Source organism: Triticum urartu, chromosome 6 (assembly GCF_003073215.2).
Source record: "Triticum urartu cultivar G1812 chromosome 6, Tu2.1, whole genome shotgun sequence".
NCBI lineage: Eukaryota > Viridiplantae > Streptophyta > Magnoliopsida > Poales > Poaceae > Triticum > Triticum urartu.
Window position 1 is genome coordinate 128477293 of NC_053027.1, and position 20662 is coordinate 128497954.

A 20662-nucleotide genomic window follows, 5' to 3' on the forward strand; every position below is an offset into this window, starting at 1 on the left:
GACGATGCATATGTATGTTACACCACACTTCAAGCCAACGACGGGGATTCATATATGCATGCATGCGTGCATAGTATATGTGCTCAAACTTAATTAGGTCTGAATCTCACCATGACCTATACTACGATAACACTAACCAAATGAAGAATCCACCATGGTAACCTATCTTGTTGTTGGTCAAGGTGATCATGGATGTCCACGCGGGCCCACAAATATATAGGCTTGTTGCCGATAACCACGCGAGGGAGTGTATCTTTCGAAGGCAACCACTACATGCATATGTATGGAGGTGATGCGTGCATGCATGTTTGAATACACAACATTGATCTGGCGCGTGTGTCAAAAATCGTACACTAGCTCCCCACACACAACGAGATCGGTTCATGATGGTGTCATTGTACTAGCCACTTCGACTCGATGGGAGGGATTCATGCATACACATGCATATGTGTGTGCTCAAAGTGTATCATGCATGTCATCCCAGAGCAAAAATAATAATCCCCTCCTAAGTCAAATTAACCTCTCTTATTGTCAGGCAAAAAGAAGTGATGGACCAAGCGGCTCCATAGATGGAAAGCATCGATATCGCTGATAACCGCTTAAGTGGGTGCAAGAGGACAACCACCACCGCTTTTGCATGTGGGCCAAACATATATATGTTGAATACCCAAAATGCACAACTTTGATGTGCCACATGCCTCAAGAACCGTAAACCATGCACCCACACAGAGCGAGGTTCATATCAAGCGTACTACATATGATGGTCCCCTTCCCCCTCTTCACCGCATACTATATGCTCCTGCCGTAATATATGTACAACCCAAAAGAATCCTCATCGATGGTGAAATTAATTAACCTCTCCCGATGTAGGTCAAAGTGATGCATGCATGCATGCATCGACGATGGCCTCGTGGGCCCACAAATGGAAGCGTCACACGTGTGTGTCCTAGCTAGGATATATACACACGTAGCCCAAAAAGGTGTTGTGTGATGTTTGAATAACCAATTTCACAATTTTGATGTGGCACGTGCCTCGGTAACCAAAAAGTCCTGACATTGAGTGAGGTGTACTTGTTCACGGATGCATACGTATAGTATATATGCTAGTCCCCTCCAACCTCTTCAACGCGTACTATATACCACCATAACACAAACAAAAAAGATTATACCTTGCTGGTCAAATTAACCTCACTGCCGGCTGTTCGTCAAAGTGATGGACGACGACCTCGCGGGCCCACAGAAAGCGTCACATGCGAGTATCGAGTGTCATGTAGGACAACCACCGACTACATGTGGCCAAAATATTTATGTATGAAAGGGTTGTGTAATGTTTTAAATAACGATTTCACGACTCTGATGTGGCACCAGCCTGCCTAACAAAACGGCCAACCCACACGGTGGCTCACAACTCGTAGTGTACTGCGAGCCACCCGCCACCCCCAGACGCACACACCCACACACACACCGTGAATCCACCGCAACTTCGATGCATGTTAAATTAATTATCCCGCGGTGAACATACATGTTACCAAAGGAAGGACGTTTTAATTTCAAAAAAATCACAGAGATCGTTAAGACATTTTAGTACATTGATTGATTTTCTATGGGTATAATGTGCAAAAAAAATTTTGAGCTACATGCACACATGACAATGCACCTAAATGGATTGCAAAAACACACGTGTCTCACTGGGTGCATGTTTACTCCCCGTGCAACAATTTTCAAACATTGAGAATCTTGATTTTTAAATTCTAGTACATCCAAAACTTATTTGAAGTTCATGAAACTTATCGTGTTGTCATATGGACACCAATACAAAGTGGCATTGTACTTTTTTTTGTCAAATTTGAGACCAGTTTTGATGTAATCTTTATCTAATTACAGACGGGAGATTATTAATAATTGGAAACCAATATCCCAAACGGATTATTTATTCGAACCGTGAGCGTTAGACCAACAATGGATATGTGCCATGCTTCGGTTAAGCAATAAAGCGGCAGCATTAATCATCCAAATAGAAAGACAATATACGTGCCGCCGCGTGACTTGTGCGGCGTGCAAGCAGGCGTGAGTTGATGGGACGCATGCGAGCAGTCCGCCGCACAGGCAGATGGGGAGGCGTGCGTGCAGGTGTGTGAATTGACGGAGGCGTGCTCGCTGCGCAGTGTCATCGGGAGGCATGCGAGTAGATGTGTGAAACTTTGGTAGGCATGCCAGCAGTCCGGTGCGCAAGCTCACCAGGAGGCGAGCCATCGGTTTGACCGCCGCCCGCCTCTCTCCCACAACTCCCACTACTCCATATTAATGGTGCGCCCGAGCGGCCGCACCCCCATCCTCGCTACGCACACACAATCCTCTCTCTCCACTTGCAACCTTGACGCCGCTCTCAGTCCTCAAAGCCGTCAGTGTATGAGGATGCCGCCGAAGCGCCCCATCGGAGGGAGTGGTGACGCCGGGGCTGCTAAAGCACCGAAGCACGGCGTGGAGATGGAGACAAAGGTTGTCGTTACCGCCGACAAGTTATCGCTGCACTTTGACATCGTCGAGCTTCCACAGCCGGAGGCGGAGTTCCACACCTCCGGCGGAGTTCCACACCGACTCCGACGACCACTCCGGCGATGACTCCGATGACCACTCCGGCGACGACTCCGACGACGACGGATAGCTGGTTAGTCATCTATACCCATTTATGTGTCAAATAGATCATAGGGTTTCTTTGGTTACTCCTGCCTCCCCCTTTTTGGAATAGAAATCCCGTGGTTATGTTCTCCCAATCCATGAAATCTGAGTAAGTTTCGTTAGATCCGTGTAGTGTATTGATTGTTTGAATGGTACAGGTGATAAGTGATTAGTTGTTTCATCTGTGCAAATGATTTCTGCTAGTAATCCAACTAGGGTTAGTGTTCGTGCTAATAATTCCTAGCCAGGACTTGACATTTGATTTTGAATGACCTACATATGTTTGTGCCATTATTTTCTTCAAGATTGGTCTGTACATAGACGACTATGCTTAAAAATCGAACCATAATCTCTGAATATGTATAATTAAATAGCCATAAATTCCTAATCCTACTTCACGGCATGTAATCAGTGATTTGATGCCAAATTTGTTTTACTATATGTATAGGTGCTGTCTGACGATGTGGACAACGAGGATGAAGATGCCCAGAGGAGGTACAAGAGGCGAATCCCGAGGGAGCTTTATGTAGGAATGCGTAACATGCATATTGGGACCTGGAACGACGGTTATGGATGCCCATTTTGCAACCACAAGATTCATGACGCATATCTAGCTGCTCTTGCGCATGCAAGAGGACGGGCCGTTGGCTCCTTCATGCAGAAGTATTCTCGCAGGGTGGCACACGACGCGTACGCCGAGTACCTGGAGAAGCTTCAGGATCGTGCCGGCCACATGTGAGATGAGATGTGGTATGGATCGAACTATGTACGCTTGAGTATGCTTAATGATGGTTGAACTATGTACTTGCGGTTGAACTATGCTTATGTACGTGTACGCTTATTATCTATATCTGAGTATGTTAAATATTTCACCAAATTTTGGTAAAAATTACAATGGGGAACCAATAAACCAGGACGGAGGTAGTACGTCAAACACACACGGTTCCCAAAATTGGAATCGTGTGCAATGACTATCATTTTTCTTGCTGCGTCAATCACACACGGTTCGCTCTAGCAAACCGTCGCCCCTAAAATTCTTTGTGGGACAGAAAACCCTCACCACCCAATTCAAAAAAGAAAAAAGAAAACCCTCACCATCCCCACGTCACAAAAACCCTCACCCCGCCCGCCACCCACCTCGGCCCCTCCGGTACGTTCCCCATTCACACCTGCACAAGCTCCTCCGCGTCTATGCCATGGCACCACCTATCGCGGCGGTAAACACTTAGATCGCCGCCTGCCACCACCGCCAGGCTGCCGGCAAAGCCCATCGCATTTCGCCACTTCCTCTTGTGCCGCCTATCGCCATCGACTTTCTCGACGCTGCTCGCAGTCAACCCAGCTCCGTTCGGTTGGGGAATCTGCCGTACTGAGGGTTCTTTCTCATGGACGACAAGGTAACTAATTTAACGGGATATTATCTCATCTCTTATCCCAGTTCATCTGCCTCCTTTAATCACCTGGCGGAAATTGCCATGAATTCATTTTTATTCGAGCTGATTTGAGGGTTTTCTTTCATTCATAGAATGTACAGTGCGCCGATACTTCAGGACTTGGCGACCGCCACCAGAGATTCCATCTCATTGTACCAGATAACTTGAGGATGCACGCGGTATGTTCAATCTCACCCTAAATCGGTTGGCATGGTCTACTTTCCTGAACATATTCTAAATATTGCTACATTTCGATAAAAGGTGCCACATGCACCATATACGTCAAAGGTGATTTCCCCCCTCTTCTTTCTATATTAGGCAAATTAATGATGCATTGTTCTTTCGATTACTCTCATATTTCCATGACATCATGTTTACCCTATCTGTTTAATTATAGACTTTTATCCTTCGATTTCAACTCTTGTACAGTTCTTTCAATTTGGGCCCATATTTGCATGTTACCATATTTTCTTTAACAACCCTACCATTTTCTGCAGGACATCCCTCGCTATGCAACAGATTATGTAGTGCACATTTCCCTCTACATACATCAAGGCTCCACGGATGTCAAACTGTGCACAAACCATGGATTTACAATCGTTTCTACTGTAAGACTTGATGAACGTGGTGACTCCTATTTTGGCACTGGCTTTTGGAATGAAATTGCAAAGTTTTATGTACTGAAAGCTGGCACTAAAATTGCACTGCACATAGAAGGGCCTGGTCATGAGATATATGCTAACTTCCCCGACAAAATCATCCATCCAGACTTTGTTCGAAGTAAGTTTTCTTTTCAACTATCTGCATATGTTGACTTACCCAGCAATGTCAAATGAATTGTGTAGTATTTAAGAAACCAATTGCTATTCCCTTATCTTACTATATTCCTACCTAATAACTTCTAGTTACCAATACACTTTTCTATTGCCCTATTTTAACTAAATATTCCATGTACTCCCATTTCTATCAGAAAGCGCCGCTGACAAGGAGACTCCGGAGGTGGAGAACGGGGCTGCCAATAAGCGGAGGCGGGGCGAGCTAGAACCACAAGTGACTCCAGCAGGCCTAGACTTAATCAGCAGCCTCCCTGATGATATGTTGAGAGTCATCATCTCCCTCCTCCCAATCAAATATGGGGCGCAGACAACCCTCCTTTCCCGGCGGTGGCGCCCCCTATGGAACTCCAGCCCTCTCGACCTCATCGACACCCACGAGCTCTGCCATGGCTATCGCAAAAGCTTGGATGCGTTCTCCAAGATCCTCGGCAGTCACCTTGGCCCAACCAAAGGCCTTAGAATGGGCAAGTTCTGTTCCAACGGCAAGGACCGAGCCAAGCTTGACGACTGGTTCTGATCCCCTGCCTTAGATCAGCTCGAGGAGCTCACTTTTGATGATGGGCATATGCGGTCGCTGCCAACGTCCGCACGCCGCCTCACGCCCACGCTGTGTGTCACCAAGTTCAGGAACTGCCATTTCCCGCCCCTTAATGACGCACCCGCTCTTATTCTACCACGACTGAAGCACCTCAAGCTCGTCGCCATCTGCCTCTCAAAGGGTGACATGAAGTGCCTGCTCCGTGGCTGTACTGCACTCGAGTACCTTCGTCTTCAGGAGATCAATGGGTTGAGTACCTTCCACATCACCTCCATGACTCTCCGGACTATTTATGTGTGTTGTTGATGCGGCAGGAAGACATCACAAAAGGTGGACTACGGTATGGTCATCCAGGACACACCTGCACTTGAGAGATTACTTATAGTTGATCAAGAAGGTCCAACAAGAATCAATGTCATTTCTGCGCTGAAATTGATAGTGGTGGGCTACTCGTCTAACAAATACTCCGAACTTGTTATTGGATCCACAACCGTTTAGGTACAACAGCCGCCTTCTACCTCTCCTTCTACAAATTAACATTATTTCTAATTTTGAAGATGTTTGTTCGTCTATCATTTAGAAAATGATTCCGACAATCTTGACCCCAAAACTACGCATAGTGAAGGTCTTGGCACTAGAATCTATCCGGCCCGACCTGGAGCAAGTTGTCAGTTTCCTGAGATGCTTTTCGTGCCTGGAGAAGCTATATATCGAGGTGATGTTCCTTTCCTGTTAAATATTAACCATAAGGGAGTTCAATTTGTGACACCTTTTTCCAAGTTTACAATGATAATGTACTATGATTTCTGAAGGTTATTTTGGAGGATTTCAGTACATACATGCCCCCCCCATATTGGTTGCTTGATCCATATGGTTACAATCAATAAGCATTTCTCCTTTGGATTCATCTGTACTAGTTTTCTTATGGAACTTTTCATCCACTCCAACCTCTTGTGAAGAAGGCTATATTTTTCTAGAATGTAATCAAATGCCCATGTTAATCATGTCAGATCGAAGATGGCATGTTAGTGCATTTTACAAATCCTGCAAACCAAATAGCTAGGTCTGTAGTAAGGCACTAACATGTTTTCTTCTTTTGCAGATAAGATTAGGCCAAGTGGTGGATAATGTGATACAATATAACAATCACGTCGAATGCCTAGATCTGCATCTATCAGAAACTACTTTGAACTCCTACCGAGGGACCTTACCGAAGATTATATTCGCCAGGTTCTTTGTTCTCAAAGCAAGGGTGATGAAGGAAATGAGGTTTGCCCTACATTTATTTAGCAAAAATGAATGGTCTGTTGATCAGCGCCGGCACCTGCGGCAGAATGGAGTAGGCTCCAAAAATGCTGAATTTCATGTTGGAACTTCAGATGATAGAGTAATCGGAAGTCATCGGGTCAACCCCATACATGACTTCTCAGTGGCTGACCCCTTTGCAAAAATTGTGAGGTTTCGAAGCCAGACTTAGAAGCGGTGATATTAGTTTGAACCTCTCTGATATCCATGTTCAGCGCATTAGTATGAGCGTTTGCAACTGATGAGCTGAATTTCATTTCTAATATCAGTTTGAACCTTGTAATCTTCGAATTTGAGCCATATAACTCTGGAATTTGATCTTTGTAACATTTCGAGCTTTTGTGGTACAATCATTGAAATAGCATCGTATGAGACTTATATATTGCTAGGACTATTTTGACCTTAATATGCAATGGTCTTAGATTTTATTAACCATTCTCGAATCACTTTACCTTGTCGATCTCACAACACACGATCTGTATAGCTAACTCGACTGCGATCTTCGACATTATTGCACACAGTTGGTTTCTTCCACTGTGTGCACTGTAGAGCACAGAATTAATTATTGCACTCGAGTCTCCATCATCACCCTTCTGTGTAACTTTGACCTCATCACGCAAAGGTAAACTTATGACCGAATTCATTCCACACACTTCGTTTTCCAAAGCCTTTTGCCAATAAACACCCACGATTTGTCCCTCTTCTAGCCGACGCATGGCCAAACTAGCCGGGCGGAAAGCTTGCGCGGCAGCGCTCTAGCGCGGGAACAGGCTCTTCGAGCCCAAGCCTGGGGTGCAGTGTTGTCAAGCGTGCACTGGATTCTGGAATCCTCCGCTATGAACACCGTGACACTACAAAAAAAGACACATCCGTGACATTTTGGGCCGAACGAAATTTTTTTCCTGTCATACTTATGACACTTCTATGACAATAATTGTGACAACACACGGTATCATCATAGATGTGGTGGGGTCCTACTTCTATGACAAAAAATCATGATAAAAAATGGGCTTTTCATCCTGGGCGGGCCGGAGACGCAGATGCATGACATTCTTTGGGCCGTCCATGACGGAAAAAACCGTGGTAGAAGCGAGGGCGAGGAAAATATCGGGGTGTTCCTGGTTACGGTGAGTGGTCGGGGCCGAGCGATGCGCGTTTCTCTCGTACACACACGCGCGTGGGTGTGAGGCATTGGAATCTAACTGAACCTAAGCGATTGCACTGTAGGCTACGCGTTACTGAACCCGAGCGATCGATCGATGACTGTTAACTAAACCCGATCGAGCAATTCCTTCGCTACTGCTACTAACTGAAGCCGATCGATGCTGCCTCTGGATGAACAGTGAGCATTGCTGGGGGGGGGGTTGGATGAACAGTTCCCGGTGGGGGTGGATGAACAGGACCCCGTGGTGTTGCCTCTAGATGAACAGGACCCCGATCGATCGAGCCGGTTGGGCTGGATGAACAGGACCCCGTGGAGGGCAGGATGAATAGGACCACCCCATGGAGGGCTGGGTGAACAGTAGACGGTGGAGGACTGGATGAACAATAGCTTGTGGAGGGGTGGTTGAACATGAGCCCGTGGAGAGGGCTGGTTGAACAGTAGCCGGTGGAGTAGCGCGTGGTGGAGGCTGGATGAACAGGAGCCCGTGGATGAACAGTCGCAGGTGGAGGCTGGAGGAGGTCGACGGTGGATGAACAATAGCCCGTGGAGACTGGAGGGGGTCGACGGTGGAGATGAACAGTATCCCGTGGAGTCTCGTTTTGCGGTACGCCACACCCCTCCCGATGAACAGGACCCCCGTTTCGACCGTAGCGCTCCAACGCAAGCCCGTTTCCTCCGTTTTGCGGTACGCCACACTCCTCCCGATCAACAGGACCCCCGTTTCGACCGTAGGAGGTCCGTTTCCTCCGTTTTGCAGTACGCCAGACCCCTCCTGATGAACAAGATCCTGTTTCGACCATGGCCGGTCGAACACAAGGCCGTTTCCTTCATTCCGCGGTACGCCAGGCCTCGTTTCCATCGGCTATTCTGTCCAAGCCCTCCCGATGAACACGACGACGCATTCCGTTCCGACCCAGCCGGTTGGCTCCTCATGAACACGACGACGAAGCAGTTTCTCCGTTCCGATCCAGCCATGTACATGGGCCTTGGCCGTACGTATGCACGAGTAGGCATCCGAGACCCTGCCCGTATGTACATACATGGCCGTATTTTCTTTCTTGCACACTGGCCGCTGTACGTACGTGTACATGCTACGTGCGCGCCTCTACTACGACACGTGCGCGCCTCTACATCGACCAGTATGTACGTACACATTCACGACCAGAATGACAACGCTACGTACGCTTCGACCAGGTGGGTCCCGACTGTCAGGCACTTCCTTGCGTGCGAAGATGTAGATGGTGGATCTCAGCAGTCAGGGGGGCGAATCGTTTTTTTCCTGGACGCACTTACTTGTGTGTGAAGATGTAGCTGGTGGGTCCCAGCATTCAGGGGGAAACGTTTTTTTTCGTAAAATATGGTGGCCCGTCCGATGGGTCCCCGCTGTCAGGTGGAGGAATAATTATTTTGCATGTAATAAGGAGGCACTTCCTTGCTGCGGCCGAGGACCTAGCTGTCAGCCTCTCCATGTACAGTCCACGTCCAATGGAAGCCGTCCCTTGACCACGTTGACCACGCCGCGCCGAGAGCACCAGGGCGATGGACGAGGTGAGGCCTAGGAAGGGGACGACGCAGAGCCGGGGAAGACGCGGCAGTGGATGCTCGCGTGGAGAGGAGTATGACGGTTCACTGCTTCGGCTACGGTGTGAGGCTGCCGTCGCCGCAGGGCCTGGCCAGCGGTGGGAATAGTAGGGGGCGGTGAGGCCTCCGCGGCAGCACAGCCGGCCACGGGAGGCAGGAGCATGCGGCACGACCGGCGCTGCTTTGGGCGGCTGGAGCAAGAAGACCAGAGGATGAAGAAGCACTACGGCCGTTGGATGGACATCATACGGTCATTGGAGCTACAATCATTCATATTGACTAAGTTGACAAAGCACTCCGTCCTCGTCAACTTAGTAGGCCCACAAGTCAGCCACCCACCAAGGTAGGTCGCAACTAGCAGGGGGAGTATCCATTTTTTTGTGCGTAATAAGGAGGCACTTTCGGTGGGTTCGAGATGACAGCGGGGGGAACGTTTCTTTCACGAAATACGATGGCCCGTCCGGTGGGTCCCAGCTGTCAGGGGGAAACATTTTTTTGCCAAATATGGTGGCCCGTCCGGTGGGTCCCTGCTGTCAGGTGGAGGAATAATTATTTTCCGCGTAATAAGGAGGCACTTCCTTGCGGCTGCCGTGGACCCAATTGTCAGCCTCTCCATGTACAGTACTCTTCCGATGGAAGTCGTCCCTTGACCACGTTGACCATGCCGCTCCGAGAGCACTAGGGCGGTGGACGACGGCGAGGCCTAGGAAGGGGACGACGCGGAGCCGGGGAAGACGTGGCAGTGGATGCCCACGCGTAGAGGAGTATGAGGGTTCACTGGTTCGCTGCGGTGTGAGGCTGCCGTCGCCGCAAAATAACAGGGCGTGTGGGTGAGTAGAGGGATAGCCTGGCCAGCGGTGGGAGTAGTAGGGGGCGGTGAGGCCTCCGCCGCATCGCAGCCGGCCACGGGAGGCAGGAGCACGAGGCACGACCGGCGCTGGTTTGGGCGGCTGGAGCAAGAAGACCAGAGGTTGAAGAAGCACTACGGCCGTTGGATGGACATCGTACGGTCACTGGAGCTAGAATCATGCATATTGACTAAGTTGACAAAGCCCTCTGTCCCCGTCAACTTAGTAGGCCCACAAGTCAGCCTGCCACTGTACTGGATCCCAGCTAGCAGGGGGAGTATTCATTTTTTTGTGCGTAATAAGGAGGCACTTCCTTGCGTGCGAAGATATAGCTGGTGGGTCCAAGCTGCGATGGTAATGTTTTTTCATGAAGATACAGAGGCCCTTTCGGTGGGTCCCAGATGTTAGGTGGAGTAATCATTATTATGCGCGTAATAAGGAGGCATTTCCTTGCGTGCGGCCGTGGACCCAGCTGTCCGCCTCCCCACATACAGTCCACTTCAGATGCATGTCGGTCGTTGACCACATTGACCAGGCCGCGCCGAGAGCACCAGAGCGGTGGACGACGGCGAGGCCTAGGAAGGGAATGACACGGAGGCAGGGAAGACTCGGCAGTTGTTTCCCACACGGAGGGAAGTACGACTGTACGAGAGTTTACTGGTTCGTCTGCTGTCGTCGGAGAATAACAATATGTGTGGGTGAGTAGAGGGATGGCTAGGCCAGCAATGGGAGTACGGTGGGGCGGTGAGGCCTGCGCGGCAGCACAGCCGGCTGTGGGGAGGAGAGAGCAGGCAGTCCCGTCGGCGCTTGTTTGAGCGGCTGGAGCAGGAAGAGCAGAGATTGAAGAAGCACGACGGTCGTTGGATGGACATCTGTAGGATCGAAAGTATGTCTAGAGGGGGGTGACTAGACTACTTGACCAAATAAAACTTAACCTTTTCCCAATTTTAGTTCTTGGCAGATTTTAGCTATTTTAGGACAAGTCAAGCAGTCATCACACAATTCAAGCACGCATGCAAAGAGTATATTGGCAGTGGAAAGTAAAGCATGCAACTTGCAAGAATGTAAAGGGAAGGGTTTGGAGAATTCAAACGCAATTGGAGACACGGATATTTTTCCCGTGGTTCGGATAGGTGGTGCTATCCTACATCCACGTTGATGGAGACTTCAACCCACAAAGGGTAATGGTTGCGCGAGTCCACACAGGGCTCCACCCACAAAGGGTAACGGTTGCGCGAGTCCACACAGGGCTCCACCCACGAAGGGTCCACGAAGAAGCAACCTTGTCTATCCCACCATGGCCATCGCCCACACAGGACTTGCCTCACTAGCGGTAGATCTTCATGAAGTAGGCGATCTCCTTGCCCTTACAAACTTCTTGGTTCAACTCCACAATCTTGTCAGAGGCTCCCAAGTGACACCTAGCCAATCTAGGAGACACCACTCTCCAAGAAGTAACAAATGGTGTGTAGGTAATGAACTCCTTGCTCTTGTGCTTCAAATGATAGTCTCCCCAACACTCAACTCTCTCTCATAGGATTTGGATTTGGAGGAAAGAAGATTTGAGTGGAAAGCAACTTGGGAAGGCTAGAGATCAAGACTCATATGGTAGGAATGGAATATCTTGGTCTCAACACATGAGTAGGTGGTTCTCTCTCAGAACATACGAGTTGGAATGGTGTATGTGTTCTGATGGCTCTCTCTTCGAATGAAGAGGAGGTGGAGGGGTATATATAGCCTCCACACAAAATCCAACCGTTACACAGTTTTCCAATCTCGGTGGGACCGAATCAACAAACTCGGTCGGACCGAAAATGTAAACCTAGTGACCGTTAGAGATTTTTGGTGGGACTGACATGCAACTCAGTAGGACCGATATGGTTAGGGTTTGGTCATAACGTAATCTCGGTGAGACTGATTACACAAACTCGGTGAGACCGAATTTGGTAATTAGCTAACCAGAGAGTTGGTCAGGCAAACTCGGTGGGACCGATTTGCTCTTTCGGTGAGACCGAAAAGTTACAAAGGGGAAACACTGAATTTACATTGCAATCTCGGTGGGACCGATTCGCTCTTTCGGTGAGACCGAAAAGTTACGAAAGGGAAACAGAGAGTTTGCAATCCCATCTCGGTGAGACCGAGATCCCTATCAGTAGAACCGAATTGCTAGGGTTTGGCAGTGGCTAATGACAAGTGAAACTCGGTGGCGCCGGATAGGAAGAAACGGTAGGACCGAGTTTGGCTTAGGGTTTAGGTCATATGTGGATATGGGAAAGTAGTTGAGGGTTTTTGGAGCATATCACTAAGCACATGAAGCAAGAGGCTCATTAAGCAACACCTCATCCCTCCTTGATAGTATTGGCTTTTCCTAAAGACTCAATGTGATCTTGGATCACTAAAATATAAAATGAAGAGTCTTGAGCTTTTGAGCTTGAGCCAATCCTTTTTCCTTAGCATTTTGAGGGTTCCACTTTCACATCCATGCCATGCCAATCATTGAGCTTTCCTGAAATAATCATCTTGGAATAGCATTAGCTCAATGGGCTATATGTTGTTATGAATTACCAAAACCACCTAGGGATAGTTGCACTTTCAACATCCAATAGTCACTGCTTGTCCGTCAACCTTTTTTTAGGAAAGCCTCAAATCTGTGGAAAACATCATACAACCCATCTACCATTATTTCTAATAATTTACAACCCATTTGCTAATTCTTAAGGGTTTTTTGGAGCCCATATTCTTTTTGTTAGCATTATAGCCCATATTGTGGCCATGGTTAAAAAATTATACGAAATTTTGCATATTTTGGTGCGGTCCGAACTGTTTTTAATTCCGAAATTTCGAGTCACATTCAAACTGATTTTTAAAATAAATATATATCAATATAAAATCCAACAAATTGTCCACGCATAAAAATCAATGCAATTTAAAATCTCGAAATGAAAAAAAGAATTTTGAAACTAATTGCCGGTTTGATGTGTTTTAAAAATGTACAACCGATTTCTCATTACTGATAGGCCATTTTCTCAGACGAATGAAGCTCTCCTCGTCTTGAAAGATTTATAGCCCAACAGGCCTGACAAAGTGACTTACTTGGCAAATCCCAAAAAATTGGGCTGTGGCCGTGGACCCAGCTGTCATCCTCTCCATGTACAGTACTCTTCCGATGGAAGTCGGTCGTTGACCACATTGACCACGCCGTGCTGAGAGTACCAAGGCGGTGGACGACGGTGAGGCCTAGGAAGGGGACGACGCGGAGCCGAGGAAGACGCGGCAGTGTATGCCCACGCGGAGAGGAGTACGAGGGTTCACTGGTTCGGCTGCGGTGTGAGGCTATCGTCGCCGCAGAATAACAGGGGGTGTGGGTGAGTAGAGGGATGCCCTGACCAGCGGTGGGAGTAGTAGGGGGCGGTGAGGCCCCGCGGCATCACAGCCGGCCATGGGAGCCAGGAGCACGTGGAACGACCGGCGCTGGTTTGGGCGGCTGGAGCAAGAAGACATGAGGTTGAAGAAGCACTACTGCCGTTGGATGAACATCGTACGGTAACTGGATCTAGACTTGTTCATATTGACTAAGTTGACAAAGCCCTCCGTCCCCGTCAACTTGGTAGGCCCACAAGTCAGCCTCCCATGATGCTGGGTTCCTGCTAGCAGGTTGAGTATTCATTTTTTGTGCGTAATAAGGAGGCACTTCCTTGCATGCGAAGATAGCTGGTGGGTCCGACCTGTCAGCGGGGGGCACGTTTTTTTGTGAAATACAGAGGCCCTTCCGATGGGTCCCAGATGTCAGGTGGAGGAATCAAAGACATGAGAAGGCGTACATAACAAGCTAGTGTACCAGTAAAGAGACGTTGCTGAGTTTTAGAAAAAAGAGAGACGTGCTCCTGTAGCTGGTTCGAATCCAAACCTGGACTACGACTATATATGGTGCTATGCTACTCTGCAAGTAATGAAACTGACATATCCAACGTTCGCTTCTCCTCTTCTCTACTTACTCTGCCTAGCATCAGAAGCTCTGGCCGCAGCAACCATGTCCGCTGGCTGCTCGTCCACCCGCTCTTCAGCAGGCAACAACCAAATATGCGCCAAGTCGCCACCCGTACCATCGCCTGTGGGTCTCATCACACCCCCATCGGCACGTGCACCGCAGCCGGTTGCTCATCGCAACCCACTGCCGTTGGTGTGGTGCCACTGCTGCAAATCACGCAGAGTCATCCGTCGCGTCTCAACCACAATCCTCAACCCTGGCCGAGTCTTCTACAAATGCCCGAATCATGGGGTAATAATATGTTTAAGTGTTGTTCTGCTGCTTTCAGTTGCTGATTTTTTTAATTCTTTGGTTGATGATCTTCCAATTTGATTCATGCAGAAAAGGGAAGATTCGTGTGATTTGTATTTCTGGGAAGTTGCTGATGTGGGGGAGTGCAACTACGCTGATTATTTGGTTAGCTAAGGAATCCCAATACCAGCAGGTTGGGGTGTTGGACAAGTAACTGAAGGAACGACAGAAGAGGAAGATGCAGAGCAGAAGGTTAAAGATGCAGTTCCTCTGACCATGGCCAAGCAACAGTTGCTGAACGTCCTTGACAGCAATGAGGAGATGAAAGAGCTTGTGAAGATAATGGGCAAAATCGATGTGCTCTATAGGATGATTGTCTCTTTATTTGCAGTGCATATAGCACTCGTGATGTATTCAGTGGCTATGACATGAGCACTTTGCTGAATCTAGTAATGAATGAAACCTGTGTAGCAGGCTGGGCGCAGTGTTGTGAACATCTAATGATTTCTATTAACGGAAATCAGGGGGTATCCCCTTTTGCTCATAAATAAATAAATATCAGAGGCCCTTTTGGTAATAAATAAATAAATTAGCAGAGGCCCTGTCGGGTCAGCTTTGTTCTCATTCGAAGACGTCGAGCAAATTGCAGTCCAACATCAAACTATGTCATCAAATTCAAGTTTCACAGCCAAATATGAGTACAACTAAACAACAATGTCATCATGTTTTAGTCGTCATACAATCACCAAACACAAATCAGCATACATAACAAGTGATGTTCTCACAGGAAAATACTAAACAACATGTTCATCAGGTTTCAGTTGTCATAGCAAACACAATTTCACATAGTCAATAAAAAAACGTCTTCTGACAGGCAAATACAACAAAAGCAATGTAATCATCATCTGCAGCAGCAACGTCAACATCTTCGCCATGTGTATCAGTCTGAATCGTAATTCCCCATGGTGTCATCTTCTTCTTCGTCCTCAATGTCCTCGAACGTTGGCTTCTTCTTGATCAACTCTTGTATGTCCACAGCACGACAGGCAATATTTTCGCCGGCGTCATTGACGTGATGGTTCTCAAAGATATTAGGAACATCTGTGCTATCTTGTACATCAGGAGCTGTGTAAGCATCATCTTGTTATGCAACTTCATTAAATGAATTCCTCTGCTCAAACCTTTGCAATACTCTCCAGTCATCGCTACGTGCAAATGTGTCTTCCAAGAAAAATATCTGTGTTGCTTGATTTGCCAAAATAAAAGGCTCGTTGGTCTGGTACGCCGCCTTGACATTGATGGATTTGAAATAATCATCAACTCTGGGTTTTGCGATCCTGGAAAATAGGTTATACCAACGACAGCACAACAGAACCACACACAGATGATCCTCGAAACTGGAGATATATTGCAACTGAACAATGTCTGTTATGTTAGCATACATTTTAGTTATCTCTTTGTCATACGTATCCGTGCTCATGATGGCACTATTTTGTGTCTTCCTGCCTTTGTCTCGTGCAAGGGTGTTGTAGCGCACATCTCCAACAATGCAAGATTCATAATGTCTTACCCGAGTATCAGGACCCATTGCTAGTGACTAAAGGGCATCATCAACTGCCTGCCCATCCTCCCGCATCTTCTTAACCTATGGTTAGAAAATAGGCAAGCTGATCATCTTATGTACTCAATATATTAAAAAAACTAACAGTGCAATTCAAAAGCTTACATGGCTCTTGAACCATTTCGCAAATCCTGCCATAACCAGTTTGTCAATGTTTCTTGGATTTTGCGACAGTAACTCCTTTTTGTAGATGCTGCACAACATAGTGATCGCATCAAACATCTAAATATATAAGAATGTGCTGCAAGTTTAGTATATTATGATGTATAAGCTGCAGTACTTAGCACTTACTTGATATAAGGTAGTATCTCAGGACAGTTATTCAACACATACCAAACCATTTTGTCCAAATCTTTAGGTTTGCCCTCTTGTCGACTTTTCCCTGTAACTCGAACAGAATAATCGAAAACATTGAGCCCGGGATTGTCTTCATCCACCTCTTTGCTAAGTTGATCAGCTGTTTCAATGTATTTTGAGCAGAATGTCAACGCTTCTGTAGCAATGTAGGCCTCTGCAATTGAACCCTCGTGTCTAGCTTTGTTCCTAACATAGACCTTGAAAGTGCCTAGCCGCCTTTCAATAGGGTACATCCAGCCATACTGTACTGGACCTCTAAGTAGTGCCTCATCAGGTAGATGAACAGCCAAATGCACCATCCCATCAAAGAAGGCTGGAGGATATATCTTCTCAAGGTCGCATAGTATAGTTGGTATCTTGTCTCTAAGACGCTCCAAAGCATCTATCCTGATATTTCTACTGCAGAGTCCCCTGAAGAATTGTCCCCACTCTGCAACTGCTCTGTATAAGTCAGGGCGGCCCATTCCTCTAAGGATAACAGGTAAAACCCTTTGAAGTAGGACGTGGCAGTCATGAGTTTTTAACCCTTGTACCTTGTTTCCATCTGCACTGACTCTCATTTCAGGGTTGGAAGCAAATCCATGTGGGAATCTCACACGTGACAAAACCTCGTAGAATTCTTTTCTTTTTACCTTGTCCAAGACGTACATAGCTGGTGCCATATCCTGTGGTTTACCTTCATCTTGCACCTGCAAATCCTGTCTGATACCCAGGTGTGTCGGATCAATCCTAGATTTTAAGGTATCTTTCATCTTGCCTTCAATATTAATAAGTGTGCCGATAATGCTGTCACATATATTTTTCTCGATGTGCATCACATCAAGATTATGCCGCAGATCCAAATCTTTCCAATACTCCAAGTCCCACAAAGTGGACCTGCGGGTAAACAATAATCTCTCTTCTGCCCTGCCACGCTTCCTTTTCCCACTAAGGATGGTTTCCTGGTGTAATATGCCTAACCTTCTCTAATTCAACTTGGAACCCATCAGCGGTGAGCCTCTTTGGCGCATCACGGTTTTCATGCTTTGCATTGAACACATGTCTTCGGTATTTTCTAGGATGTGGCTTGTCCTTGGCAAGGAAACGACGGTGTCCAATGTAACAGATCTTGCTAAGTATTGCGTATGGCAGCAGATTCCTATCACAGTGAACACATGCATTGTAACCATGTGTCGTTCGCCCTGACATAGTGCCCAAAGCCGGATAATCATGGATGCACCAAATTATAACAGCATGCAAAAAGAAATCAGCTGGTGGACTGCTATATAGGTCTCGAGTGAGAAAACCCATCCATAGCTATTGAAGTTCCTCCACAAGAGGCTCCATGAACAAATCAAAATCCTTTCCAGGTCTTTTTGGACCTGGGATGAGCGAGGCCATCATGTAGTTTGATTCTTTGGTGCAGACATTTGGAGGCATGTTGTAAGGGATAAGAAGCACTGGCCACATGCTATATGTGGCGCTCTGGTGGCCAAATGGGTTAAATCCATCTGAAGCTAAGCCAAGTCTAATGTTTCTTGGGTCAGCAGCAAACTTTTTGTGCTTCTGATTGAAGCTTTTCCACTCACTACCATGTGATGGATGGCTCATTACATTCTGATCTCTGTACTCCTGGTTCCTAGAATTCCACAGTACATCCTCTCTTGTTTCAGCATGATGAAACAACCTCTGCAATCTTGGTGTAATTGGAAAATGTCTCAAAACATTATGAGGAATCCTCTTCACAGCATCGCCATCTTGATGATTTGCATTTCGGGCATTCACTTAAGTTGGCATAATCCTTCCGGAACAGAACACAATTAGTCTTACAAACAAGGATCATATCATATCCAATTCCAACTGCACGAAGGAAATTTTTCATTTTACTGTAGGTGTGTGGCAGCTCAGATTCATCTCGGAAAGCTTTGCGGAAAGCAGCCAACATCGCATCGAATGCTTTGTTGGTCATCCGCTCAGATGTCTTCACCTAAAGAAAGGTGACCATAGCCGAGAATACTGACAGCTTATTTCCTGGGGTGACAGCCACGTTGCATTGTTCCAACATGCAGGCCCATCGTTTTTCTTCTGCAGGTGGAAGTTCACGGAATGCACGAGCATTTCGTAGCATTGTTTCAATGTTGGTCAAACTCACTGGCTCCGCCACCACCACCTCCTCCTCCTCTTCCACCTGAGCATCAGGCAGATCAAGATGGTGATATCACTACAAAAAAAAGACACATCCGTGACATTTTGGGCCGAACGAATTTTTTTTCTGTCATACATATGACACTTCTATGATGATAATTGTGAAAAAACCTGGTATCATCATAGATGTGGTGGGCTCCTACTTCTATGACAAAAAATCATGACAGAAAATGGGATTTTCATCCTGGGCAGGCCGGAGACGCAGCTGCATGACATTCTTTGGGCTGTCCAGGACGGAAAAAACCGCGGTAGAAGCGAGGGGGAGGAAAATCTCGGGGAGTTCCCGGTTATGGTGGGAGGTCAGGGGCCGAGCGATGCGCGTTTCTCTCGTACACTTATGCGCGTGTGTGCGAGGCATTGGCTCTAACTGAACCCGAGCGAGGCGTTGGGCTCTAACTGAACCAGAGCGATTGCACTGCAGGCTACGCGTTACTGAACCCGAGCGATCGATCGATGGCTGTTAACTGAACCCGATCGAGCGATTCCTTCGCTACTGTTGCTAATTGAAGCCGATCGATTGGATGAACAGTGATCGTTGCAGGGGGGGTTGGATGAACAGTGAGCGGTGGCGTTGCCTCTGGATGAACAGGACCCCATGGTGTGGTGGAGGGCTGGATGAACAGTAGACGGTGGTGGGGTGCCCGTGGAGGGGTGGTTGAACAGTAGCCGGTGGAGTAGCGTGCGGTGGAGACTGGATGAACAGGAGCCTGTGGAGGCTGGAGGAGGTCGACGGTAGCCCATGGAGGCTGGAGGAGGTCGACGGTGGAGATGAACAGTATCCCGTGGAGTCCCGTTTTGCGGTACGCCACACCCCTCCCGATGAACAGGACCCCCGTTTCGACCGTAGGAGGTCCGTTTCGTCCGTTTTGTGGTACGCCACACCCCTCCCAATCAACAGGACCCCCGTTTCGACCATAGGAGGTATGTTTCGTCCGCCACACCCCTCCCAATCAACAGGACCCCCGTTTCGACTGTAGGATGTCCGTTTCCTCCGTTTTGCGGTATGCCAGACCCCTCCCGATCAACAGGACCCCGTTCCGAACGTAGGAGGTCCGTTTCCTCCGTTGTGTGGTACGCCAGGCCTCGTTTCCATCGCCTGTTCCATCCAAGCCCTCCCAATGAACATGACCACGTATTCCGTTCTAACCCAGCCGGTTGGCTCCCACGCGTTCCGTTGCCTCCCGATGAACACGACACATTCCATTGCCTCCCCATGAACATGACGCATTCCGTTTCCTCCCCATGAACACGATGCATTCTGTTTCCTCCCCATGAACACGACGCATTCCGTTGCCTCCCCATGAACACGACGACGACGCTGTTTCTCCCTTCCAACCCAGCCATGTACACGAGCCCTGGCCGTACGTATGCGCGAGTAGGCGTTCGGGACCCCGCCCATATGTACACATACGTGGCCATACTTTCTTTCTTGCACCCTGGCCGCTGTACGTACGTGTACATGCTATGTGCGCGCCTCTACTACGACACGTACTCGCCTCTACTATGACACGTGTGCGCCTCTACATCCACCACTATATATGTACGTACACGTTCGTGACCAGAACGACAACGCTACGTACGCTTCGACCAGGTGGGTCCCGACTTTCAGGCACTTCCTTGCCTGCGAAGATGTAGCTGGTTGGTCCCAGCAGTCAGGGGGCGAATCGTTTTTTTGCCCGGACGCACTTCCTTGCGTGCGAAGATGTAGCTGGTGGGTCCCAGCTGTCAGGTGGAGTAATCATTATTCTCCGCGTAATAAGGAGGCACTTCCTTGCTGTGGTCGTGGACCCAGCTGTCAGCCTCTCCATGTACAATCCACGTCCGATGGAAGTTGTT